Source organism: Syngnathoides biaculeatus, chromosome 3 (genome assembly GCF_019802595.1).
Source record: "Syngnathoides biaculeatus isolate LvHL_M chromosome 3, ASM1980259v1, whole genome shotgun sequence".
Taxonomy (NCBI): Eukaryota; Metazoa; Chordata; class Actinopteri; order Syngnathiformes; family Syngnathidae; genus Syngnathoides; species Syngnathoides biaculeatus.
The window spans coordinates 39,105,860-39,116,428 of record NC_084642.1 but is presented as its reverse complement, the minus strand read 5'-3'; positions in this window follow the sequence as shown (position 1 = coordinate 39,116,428).

The window sequence follows — 10,569 nt, the reverse complement described above, 5'->3', positions numbered from 1 at the left end:
TAACATTGAATTTTGCCTTAACATCGCAACCTTACCTCGCGTCTGGTGGGGATAACTGTAGGATGAATGTTATCTGAACAATTTTTATCATTGTATTAAATTCTTAAAATTTCCATCTTCATCTCTTTGTCATTCTTATATTGAGTTATCTCATTATTACCATTCTACCTCATTAAAGATCGAATGTCATCGACATTAACATACTTTAGTCGTAAAAATTCTATTTTAATCAGTCACTCATTGATAATCTCCGTCTTAAGATAAAACAAATCCGTACGATCCTAATAAGAATTGTTAAATTTGCTAGGTCAATGACAAGGGCAATCAATTCATAAGAGATGGAGCTGCTGTAAAAGTAGAGCGAACACTTTGTCACCTTGTTACTCAGAAAGGTTACTCGACAAGTGTGGAGGCAGACTGGATTGGCTCTGCAAAACTAAAGGCAGTTAGTACACTTAGGCGAATTCATCTCGACACCGACTTAAGAAGCTCCCGTCCTCCTGCACGCACGGCGTTAGAGTCGGCTGGAGTAAAGGGGTGTCTTAACCCTTTAACTGGAGAGTCGGTCAGGACATTTCTCCCGATCAGTCCTGCGGATAAGCGGAATCTGACACATATCACAGAGTGATTGACTAGGGCTCTAACAGCAGTTGGAAAGAAGCTGTTTTTCAGTCCATGTGTCCTGGTTTTAATGGTCCTGTACCGTCTGCCGGAAGGCAGTAGCACAAACACGGAGTGGTCTGGGTGGTAAGAGTCCTCCAGGATGGCATTGGTGTTCTCCTGAGGCAGACGGAACTGTGAAGGTCCTTCACTATGGGCAGAGGACTCTCAATGAACTTCTCAGCCATTTTGGTGACCCTGTAGTCCCTTCCTGTTTGACACTATCTAGCTGGCAAACCATGTGCACAGGCAGTATGTGAGGATGCGCTCCATGGTGGAGTGGTAAAAAGACACAAGGATCCTCTGGCTAATGTTGTTCTTCCTGAGAATTCTCAGAAAATGTAGTCTTTTTTTGTGCCTTCTTAGCCAGCTGGGAAGTGTTCTTATTCCAGGTCATCTTCTCTGCAATGTGCACTCCCAAGAAGCAGAAGTCACTGATCCTTTCCACACAGGTCCCACCAATGAAAATGGGCTGAATGTCTTTTGTTTTTCCTGAATTTTTTTTTTTGTGTGTTCAGGAGCAAGATATTATCTCCACAGCTCACACCCAGTTCCTGCATGTCATCCCGATATGCGGACCTATCACCTCATGTGATGCACCCTATGACTGTGATGCCATCCACGTACTTAATTAATGAAGGCATTGCTGATGTGGATGGGGGAGTAGTTTGAAGTGTGGAGTGTGAAAAGCAGGTGCTCACCACGCAGCCTTGAGTGTGAGGGGTGTTGCGATGTGGGTGCCCATCCTGGCCCTTTCTGAGCGTGCCTGGAATCAAACCACCGTCAACACCATGACTCTGCCTCTAAGTCCTCCATTTGGCTCCAACCCCTTGCCGCATGCTCGTGACAGTAAAGGTATGAGCACATCAAAACGGGACAATAACTATTTTTTCATTTTTGTTTTCGTGCATCATTTCCTTCAACCAAACCTGCTTAATTTCCACCTGAGATCCGGAGGAAGACCACTCCCCAAAGAACCATTTGATCTGAATGCGTGAGTCACACTACAACCTTTACTCGGATGTACAACATCAATGGCTAAAAATTTGGGGGAGATTACCAACTTCACATGAAATCCCAACTTTGCTTTCTCTCGCTCTGACTGAACACATTAAATGCTCACATGCAGTATCTTATCCCAGCAACTACACACGTCTTCTTTTTCCATTTTTATACACCTAATTTTCTTCCCTCCAACATTAATGTTCTTTTCTTTTTGTAGTTGTAGGTGTTCAATGAAGAGTTTTTGTATTTTTTTCATAGCTGTGCCTGCTTAATATAGATTACATGAAATTCCCTATAAAATTTCATCGCCTGTCGTGCCTTGTGTCCAGAAGGTTTTAGTACAATAATTAGTGTCGAGAACTTGTATATCAGAAATGTAGTAGCCATTATGATTTTGAGACTGATCATGTCCCTTTTCCTAAATGTTATACGCACCAAAAAAAGGAGTTGGAGCCCTTTCGAAACAGTTTGAGTTTAACGCAAAACATAAATAAGACTAACACAGTCGTTCAAATTCACCAAATTTATTTCTCAAGTAGATTACATTTTGTTCAACACTAATATACGCTACACACGGCTGGCTACATTTATCTCATTTGTTTATTGATGTGAATGTCAAATATTTTGCGCTGTTCAGGACTCTGTCCGAACACAGAATGGACTTACTTCAAATTCAGAAATGCCAATAACAGATGAAAAATATTGTACTTACTATTCTCCTAGAAGTTACAGTTGGGATTAGCTTTTGAAGTTGGTAATAGTCGAAACCACAGGTGTCAAACTCAAGGCCTGGCGGCCCGCCGTATGATTTTATGCGGTTATCTAGTTATCAAGCGCATCAAAGACCATCTCCCCCGATTTTAGATCCCCACCAGTTGGCATACCGGGCCAATAGATCAACAGAGGATGCCATCGCCATAGCTTTGTATGCTGTGCTGAGCCACCTGCAACAACTGCAGAGGTACGCTAGGATGGTCTTTGTGGATTATACAGTGGTATAAAAAACTATTTTCTTCCTTCTGATTTCTGTTTTTTTTCCATATCTATCACACACACACATCATCATCTATTAAATCCGTTGTCCAGTTGCCGCTGGGTGGGACTTCCTTCCTATGGGTAGTAAACTAGCCATATTGAGTTATTGGAGTAGAGGTTTTTCAGTTGCATGGGCTAACTGAGGCCAACCATATAAGATCTACGCAGACACGGGGAGAACATCCAAACTCCACAAAGGTGGGGCCGGGATTTGAACCTTGGTCCTCAGAACTTTGAGGCCATCGCTCTCACCATTTGTTCCACTGTGCCTGCACAAACACAAAAGTTTCAAATCATCAAACTAATCTTAATATCTCTCAGTGACAATCCAGGGAAATGAAAAATGCAGTTTTCAAATGACAGTTTAATTTATTCAGGCACAAAAAAATACAAAATTTTCTGACCCTCTGTCAAAATGTAATTGCCCCCTGTACCAAACAATGGGTTGTGCCACACTTGGGAGCAATAACTGAAATCAAGCTTTTGCAATAATTGTTGATGAGTCTTTCACATTGCTCTGTAGGAATTTGTCCCACTCTTCTTTGCGGAATTGTTTCAACTCCATCATATTGGAGGGTTTTCGAGCATGGACTACCTGTTTAAGGTCACACCACAGCATCTCAATTACAATGCTTCACTGTTGACACAATGTTCTTTTGATCAAATACATTGCCATTTTCACACCAGATGTAACGGGGCTGCACACCTTCCAAAAATCTATTTTTTACTCGTCAGTCCCCAGAATATTTCTCTAAAATCTTGAGGATCATCAATATGCTTGGCAAATGTGAGCCTTTGTATTCTTTACTGACAGCAAGGGTTTTCATCTGGGAACTCTCCAAGGATGCCAGTGTCTTTTTTATGGTAGAGTCATGAACTTAACTGAGGCCAGTAAGGCCTGCAGGTCTTTAGATGTTGTTCCAGGTTCTTTTGTGACCTCCTGGATGTGTCATCGTTGCACTCTTGGAGTAATTTTAAGTGGTCATCCACTTGTGGAAATGTTTGCCATTGTTACCGGTTTTCTCCATTTGTGGACTTTTTTTGGTGCCTTAATAAATTGAACTGTCTTTTGAAAATTGCCTTTTGTATTTATTTTTTTTTAAATATATATATCAGGAATGGGACATGTACTTTTTCATGGCACTGTAGCTCAGCCTACAGTATAACACAATCATACCAGGAATTCTGTTGGCTAAACTAGACATCCTGGGTCTGTGTCCTGTCATATGCACCATGATCAAGGACATTTTGACCATCAGAACCCAGACTGTGAGAAACGGCTCCTACCTTTCTTCCACCAATACAGTGAGCACTGGCTCAACACAGGGCTGCGCACTGACCCCCTTCCTGTACTCTATACCTTCGACTGCAGCCCAGTCCACAATAACAAATTCAAATTCACTGATGACAAAACAGTAGTCAGGCTGAACTTAAAGGGAAACGTCACAGCCTACAGAGAGGAGGTCCAGAAGCTCACAACCTGGTTTTCATAGAACAATCTGGCACTGAACACTACAAAAGCAAAGGAGATCATTGTTGATTTCAGCAGGAGCAAAATTGAACTCCCTCTCTTCTTCATCAATGGCGGGTTTTTGGAGACAGTCTACAGATTCAGGTTCCTTGGAGTCCTCATATCTGAGGACCACTCCCGGACAGACAACATCTCAGCTGTCCTCAAGACAGTTCAACATCGTCTCCACTTCCTGAGAGCCCTCAGGAAAAACAACCTGGACACCTTCTACTGCTCATCCGTTAAGAGCTTGCTGATTTACTGTCTCTCTCTCTCTAGTACAGTAGCTGCACTGAGGCAGACAGAGCAAGGCTTCAGATGACAATTAAAGCTGCCCTCTCCCCTCAATGGCAGACATTTACTGTTCTCGGTGCCTCAGCAGAGTTTGGAACATTATTAAGTATATTACACACCCCAGTTCTAAACTGTTTGAGATCTTGCCATCTGGAAGGCAGTACAGATGCAGAAAAGCAGGGACAAACAGATTGAGAAACTGTTTTATTCTGAGCGATCATAATGAACTCTTGTTTTTCCTCAAGCTGTGCTATTAATCAATATGTGAAGGTACATTGATTTTGAACATCTTGTGCAATACAGTTTATATATTCCATTTTATATATCTCCATCCATCTATTTTCTGAGCTGCTTATCTTCACAAGGGTCGCGAAAGTGCTGGAACCAATCCCAGCTGTCATTGGGCAAGAGGCAAGATTTGTACACACTGAACTGGTGCCTGGAGACATAAGAGACGAACAACAGTCACACTCACAATCACAGCTAGGGCCAATATAAAATCTCATATTAATGTTTTTGGGATGTGGGTGGAAACCGGAGTGCGTGAAGAAAACCCACGCAGGTACGGGACGAATATGCAAACTCCACACAGGTGGGCTGGGATTTGAACCCCGGTCCTCAGAACTGTGAGGCCAGCACTCTACAACTGTGCACGATGCCGCTCCATTTTACATATCTATGTTTATTTAATTTGTTTTTTTTACCTTGCACTTTTATATACACTGAAACAGGAGAAGCCCTCTGATCCCGTTGTACAATGTATAATGAAAATAAATGGCTGTCATTCAGTTTCGTGTGTGCCCTGCTTGGTGCCTGATGACAGCAGGGATTAGCTCGAGCACTCCTGCAACACTCGTGAAGATAAGCGGCTCAGAAAATGGATGGATGGAAGCATGCTAAAAGAGTGGGATGCTATTCAGATAACTGCTTGAAGCAGCTATCACGTGCATCTAAAAACTCAAATTTGTACTTAAACGAACTTATGAACTCAATGTAAATAAATTTGCAACAATTCTCTTTTTTCCGTCAACATTAACTGCTGTGTGTACATTAATGAGGGGAAAAGAACTTAAATGATGTTAGCAAATGGCTGCAATTCAACAAAGAGTGAAATATTTTAGAGGGTCTGAATATTTTCCATACCCACTGTACACTATCGTATGTGGACGGTAGTACTGGTACAACACGGGTGTCAAACTCAAGGGCCGGGGGCCAGATCTGGCCCACCACATGATTTTATGTGGCCCACGAAGCCAAATCTTGACTGTTAATTTCCATGATTCTTGTAAAAATCTCCACCAAAATTTAAAATTGTCATATCAAAAATGATAAAGTTCAGATATTACAAGCATTTTTGTGTTACCAAACATAAATAGTTGAAAAGCACATTACCCTTTATTTCTGATTTCAAAATTAGTTCATAAATTGATTGTGTAAATATGAGATGCCCCATAGTTCAGTGGTTAGCGCATTGGTTTGGTAAACCAGGGGTTGTGAGTTAGTGTGTTACTGGGGCCTCTAGTAGCCAAGAGGGGTTATGTGAGGAAGGAGTAAAAACTGTGCCAAGCCAATATGAGCGTTCATCTGAGATGGCACGCTGTGGCGACCCCTAATGGGACAAGCTGAAAGAAGAAGAAATATGATGAGATGACTAAATATTATTGTTTCACAGTCGTAGTGGCCTTCTGAGGGAAACCGGAACAACAATGTGGCCTGCAGAAAAATCAGACAATTAAGATTGACATATCCAAATTTGAAACATATTTACTCATATTACAAGAAATGGACATTACTAAATCAGAAGAAAAATGTCTCATTGATTCTAATTAGACAGACAGAGGAGTCTGAATACTTGTCCATAAAAGATTACTTTTAACAATTAATAGTACAGTTGATGATCCAGAATGCCATTATATAATTATGCAGGCCACACTATTCAACAACCTTAATACAATTGTCAGTGTATACGCTCCAAATAAAGATGATCCAACTTTCTTTCACAAGCCTTTTTCACACTTTGTTAAACATGTCAGCCAATTCTGTAATTGTTATGGGAGGTGATTTTAATCATATATTAAATCCACAAATAAATCCCTTGAATCTTAAAAATAGCAATCAGGCACAATTTTCTAAAACATTAAAACAGTATATGGATGACATTGGTCTCGACATGGAGGCTGAAAAACACAATAGAAAGTGAAGTCTTTGTCAAGAATAGATTTCTTTCTTTCAAACAACTCAGCTACTCAATGGATTACTCCCAAAATACACCCAATCATTATCAGTGATCAGGCACCAATTTCTCTTAATCTAAAAGTTGAATAAAATTTGGGACTCCCACCAACACGGCGCTTCAACATATCCCTACTGAAGGACCCAGATTCAGATTTTTTCTGTCGGGAGGGGATGCGTTCTGAAATACAATGACTCTTCATCTCTCTTGTGGGAAACCGGAAAAATGTTTTGAGAGGTAGAATATCATATTCTTAATGCAGGAAAAAAACAAGAAACAAATACTTAAAAATAGAATTAAGGGAAAAATTAAACACCACACAGAAGAGTATGGAAGTAATCCAATAGATTACTTCAAAAGCAAAACATCAATTCGATGCCATTTTATCTAAAAGAGCATATTTTCTACATCAATACTTAATGTACACTAACTTTGAGCACTAATAAATCTGGAAAATTCCTTGAAAATCAACGACCACACAATAAAGAAAAGTCACTAAACACAGCAATTCAAGGTACAAACGACAACTCTACACTGTCACCGCTAAAAGTAAATAACTTTTAAAAAAATTTTATAGCATCTTATACACATCTTCGAACAACCCATATCAAAAAGTATTAGAAATGTTTACTCAGGATCTAAAAATTCCTCAATTAAATCTATAAGCTAGAGACAGACATTTTTTTACATATTATTCTAAATTCATTAAATATTTTGGGCCAATCCTTGGCCCCTCTTCTTTTGTAGAACACTCAAAAAGATAAACAATAAAAGTTAAATTATTAGCCGTATGAATACAGCTTCAATTATGTTATTACTCAAACCAAATAAAGACCATACTCTTCCGGCTAATTATCATACCTTATCGCTGATTGATGTAAATATCAAGATCTTCTCGAAAGCCCTCAGAGCGAGACTTGAAAAAGTTCTCTTGTCGATAATTCACTCTGACCAGACTGGTTTCATTAAGGGTAGAAGTTCCACAAATGTCATACACTTGCTGAATTTAATAAGCATGTCTCAATGTAAAAACTTGGATACAATTCTTATGTGACTTGATGCAGAGAAAGCTTTTGATTAAGTTAACTGAGCTTTCATGTTTGCAATTCTTTAAAAATTTGGCTTTGGAGATTCATTCATAGTAAGCATGATGGTGCAACTATAAAGTGTTGGCCTCACAGTTCTGAGTACCGGGGTTCCTTCCTCCCACATCCCAAAAACATGCCTTAATTGGAGACTCTAAACTGCCCCTAGGTGTGATTCTGAGTGCGACTGTTGTGTGTCTCCATGTGCCCTACGATTGGCTGCCGACCATTTCAGAGTGTACTCTACCTTCTGCCTGTTGACAGCTGGGATAGTCTTCAGCACTCACACACCCTTGTGAGGATAAGCGACTAAGAAGATGGATGGATGGATTTATTCATACATTGGATAGCAGCATTAAACAATTCGCCGAAAGTGACAATCATTAATGGCTCTGTGGCAAAGTAGAGAATCTACAGAATCTTAATTAGCTCCCAGTATGTACTCCCCAATCTGGAAAAATCCACATTTAAAAATTAATAACATTCCCCATTGTTTTAGCAACTGGGAATAACATGGAATTGACAACTAACAACAACTATTTTAAAAATAAGGTTTTTAGAATGCATGATGAACAGTCCCAAAAATTCCAAATAACAGGTGGGAATTTTCTGTAATACAATAAATTAAAAACAGCAATTAAAACATAATAGAATAGCAAGACTTCAGAGTACTTTAAAAATGCTGGAGTTTGTCAAGCAAATGGTAAAGCTCCTACCGCAAAGTAAAACAAATCTTCCAAGAGTTGATGAATAATTTTTTGAACTAAATCAAGAAACGTACCAATCACCAAATTGGAAGGCAAGGCAAGTTTGTTTGTATTGTACAATACAACAAGGTGATATTAAGTGCTTTACAGAGATATGAAAATATCTAGGGTTTAACATGATTTAAGATTAACACGAAAAAGAGATAAGAATAATTGATAAAATCATATTAAATCACTTGTGAAAATGTGATTACATTTAGAAGAAGAAATAAGATCTTTCTCTCTGCCGACCGTAACTATTGGATCCAGATATGTAACAATACATACACAATACAATACACAAATCTACAGCTTATACGATATAAAGTACTGTACTCCATTGATTACATTTTACTCAATACCATCCATCCATCCATCCATCCATTTTCTACCGCTTCTCCGGGTTGGGTCGCGGGGAAAGTAGCTTCAGCAGGGATACCCAGACTTCCTTCCCCTGCCACTTCCTCCAGCTCTTCCAGAGGGAGCCGGGATGTTCCCAGGTTAGCCGAGAGACATAGTCTCTCCAGCGTGTCCTGGGTCGTCTCCGGGTTCTCTTTCCGGTGGGACATGCCCAGAACACCTCACCAGGGAGGCATCCGGATTAGGAGGAGCAGCTGCTCGACACTGAGACCCTCCCAGATGACTGCGCATCGAACCCCAATCTAAGGGAGAGCCCAAACACCCTGCAGAGGAAACTCATTTTAAATCCTTGTATCCGGAATCTTGTTCTTTCGGTCACGACCCACATCTTGTGGCCATAGGTGAGGGTAGGAATGTATATCAACTGATAAATTGAGAGCTTAGACTTCCGTCTTTATCACAACGGATCAATACAAAGTCCGCTGCACCGATCCGCCTGTTGATCTCTCGCTCCATTCTTTCCTCACTCATGAACAAGACCCCAAGATACATGAAGTCCTCGACTTGAGGCAGGATCTCATCCCTGACCCGGATCGGGCACGCCACCCTTTTCCAACTGAGCACCATGGTCGCAGATTTGGAGGTGTTGATTCTCATCCCAGTCGCTTGACACTAGGCTGCGAACCACTCCAGTGAGGGTTGAAGTTCATGGCTTGATGAAGCCAACAGAACCACATCATCTGCAAAGAGCAGAGATGCGATGCTGAGGCCACCAAACCGGACACCGTCTACACCTCGGTGTCCAACTCTTACCGGAAACGAGTCTGACCTATTGCTGGCAATGGGGACCAAACTCTCACACCGGTCATACAGGGACTGAACAGCCCGTATCAGAGGGTTCGTTACCCCATACTCCCAAAGAATTCCCCACAGGACTCCGCGGGAGACACGGTCAAACACCCTCTCCAAATCCAAAAATAAAATGTTTTTGACTGGTTGGGCGAACTCCCATGCACCCTCGAGGACCCTGTCGAGGGTATGGCACTGGTCCACTCTTCCACGCCCAGGACAAAAACCACATTGCTCCTCCTGAATCTGAGATTCGACTTCCCGACGGACCCTCCTCTCCTAACCTCACCAGGAAGGCTGAGGAGAGTGATCTATAGTTGGAACACACCCTGCGGTCCCCCTTCTTAATAAGGGGACCACCACCCCAGTCTGCCAATCCAGAGGCACTGGCCCCATTGTCCACGCAATGTTGCAGAGGCGTGCCAACCAGGACAGCCCCACAATATCCAGAGCCTTGAGGAACTCCGGGCGAATCTCATCTACCCCTGGGGCCCTGCCACCAAGTAGCTTTTTGACCACCTCGGTGATCTCAACCACTGAGATAGAAGAGCCCGCCCGCCTCAAAGAACCCAGACTCAGCTTCCTCATGGGAATTCATGTTGATGGAATTGAGATCTTTGAAATATTCTTTCCACCAGTTCACAACATCCGGAGGTCAGCAGTGTCCCATCCCCACTATACATAGTATAGTATACACGCCGGACAGTGGATCAGAATTTCCTCAAAGCCACCTTGAAGTCGTTATTCATGGTCTCACTGAACTCCTCCCACGCCCGTGCTTTTGCCTCAGTG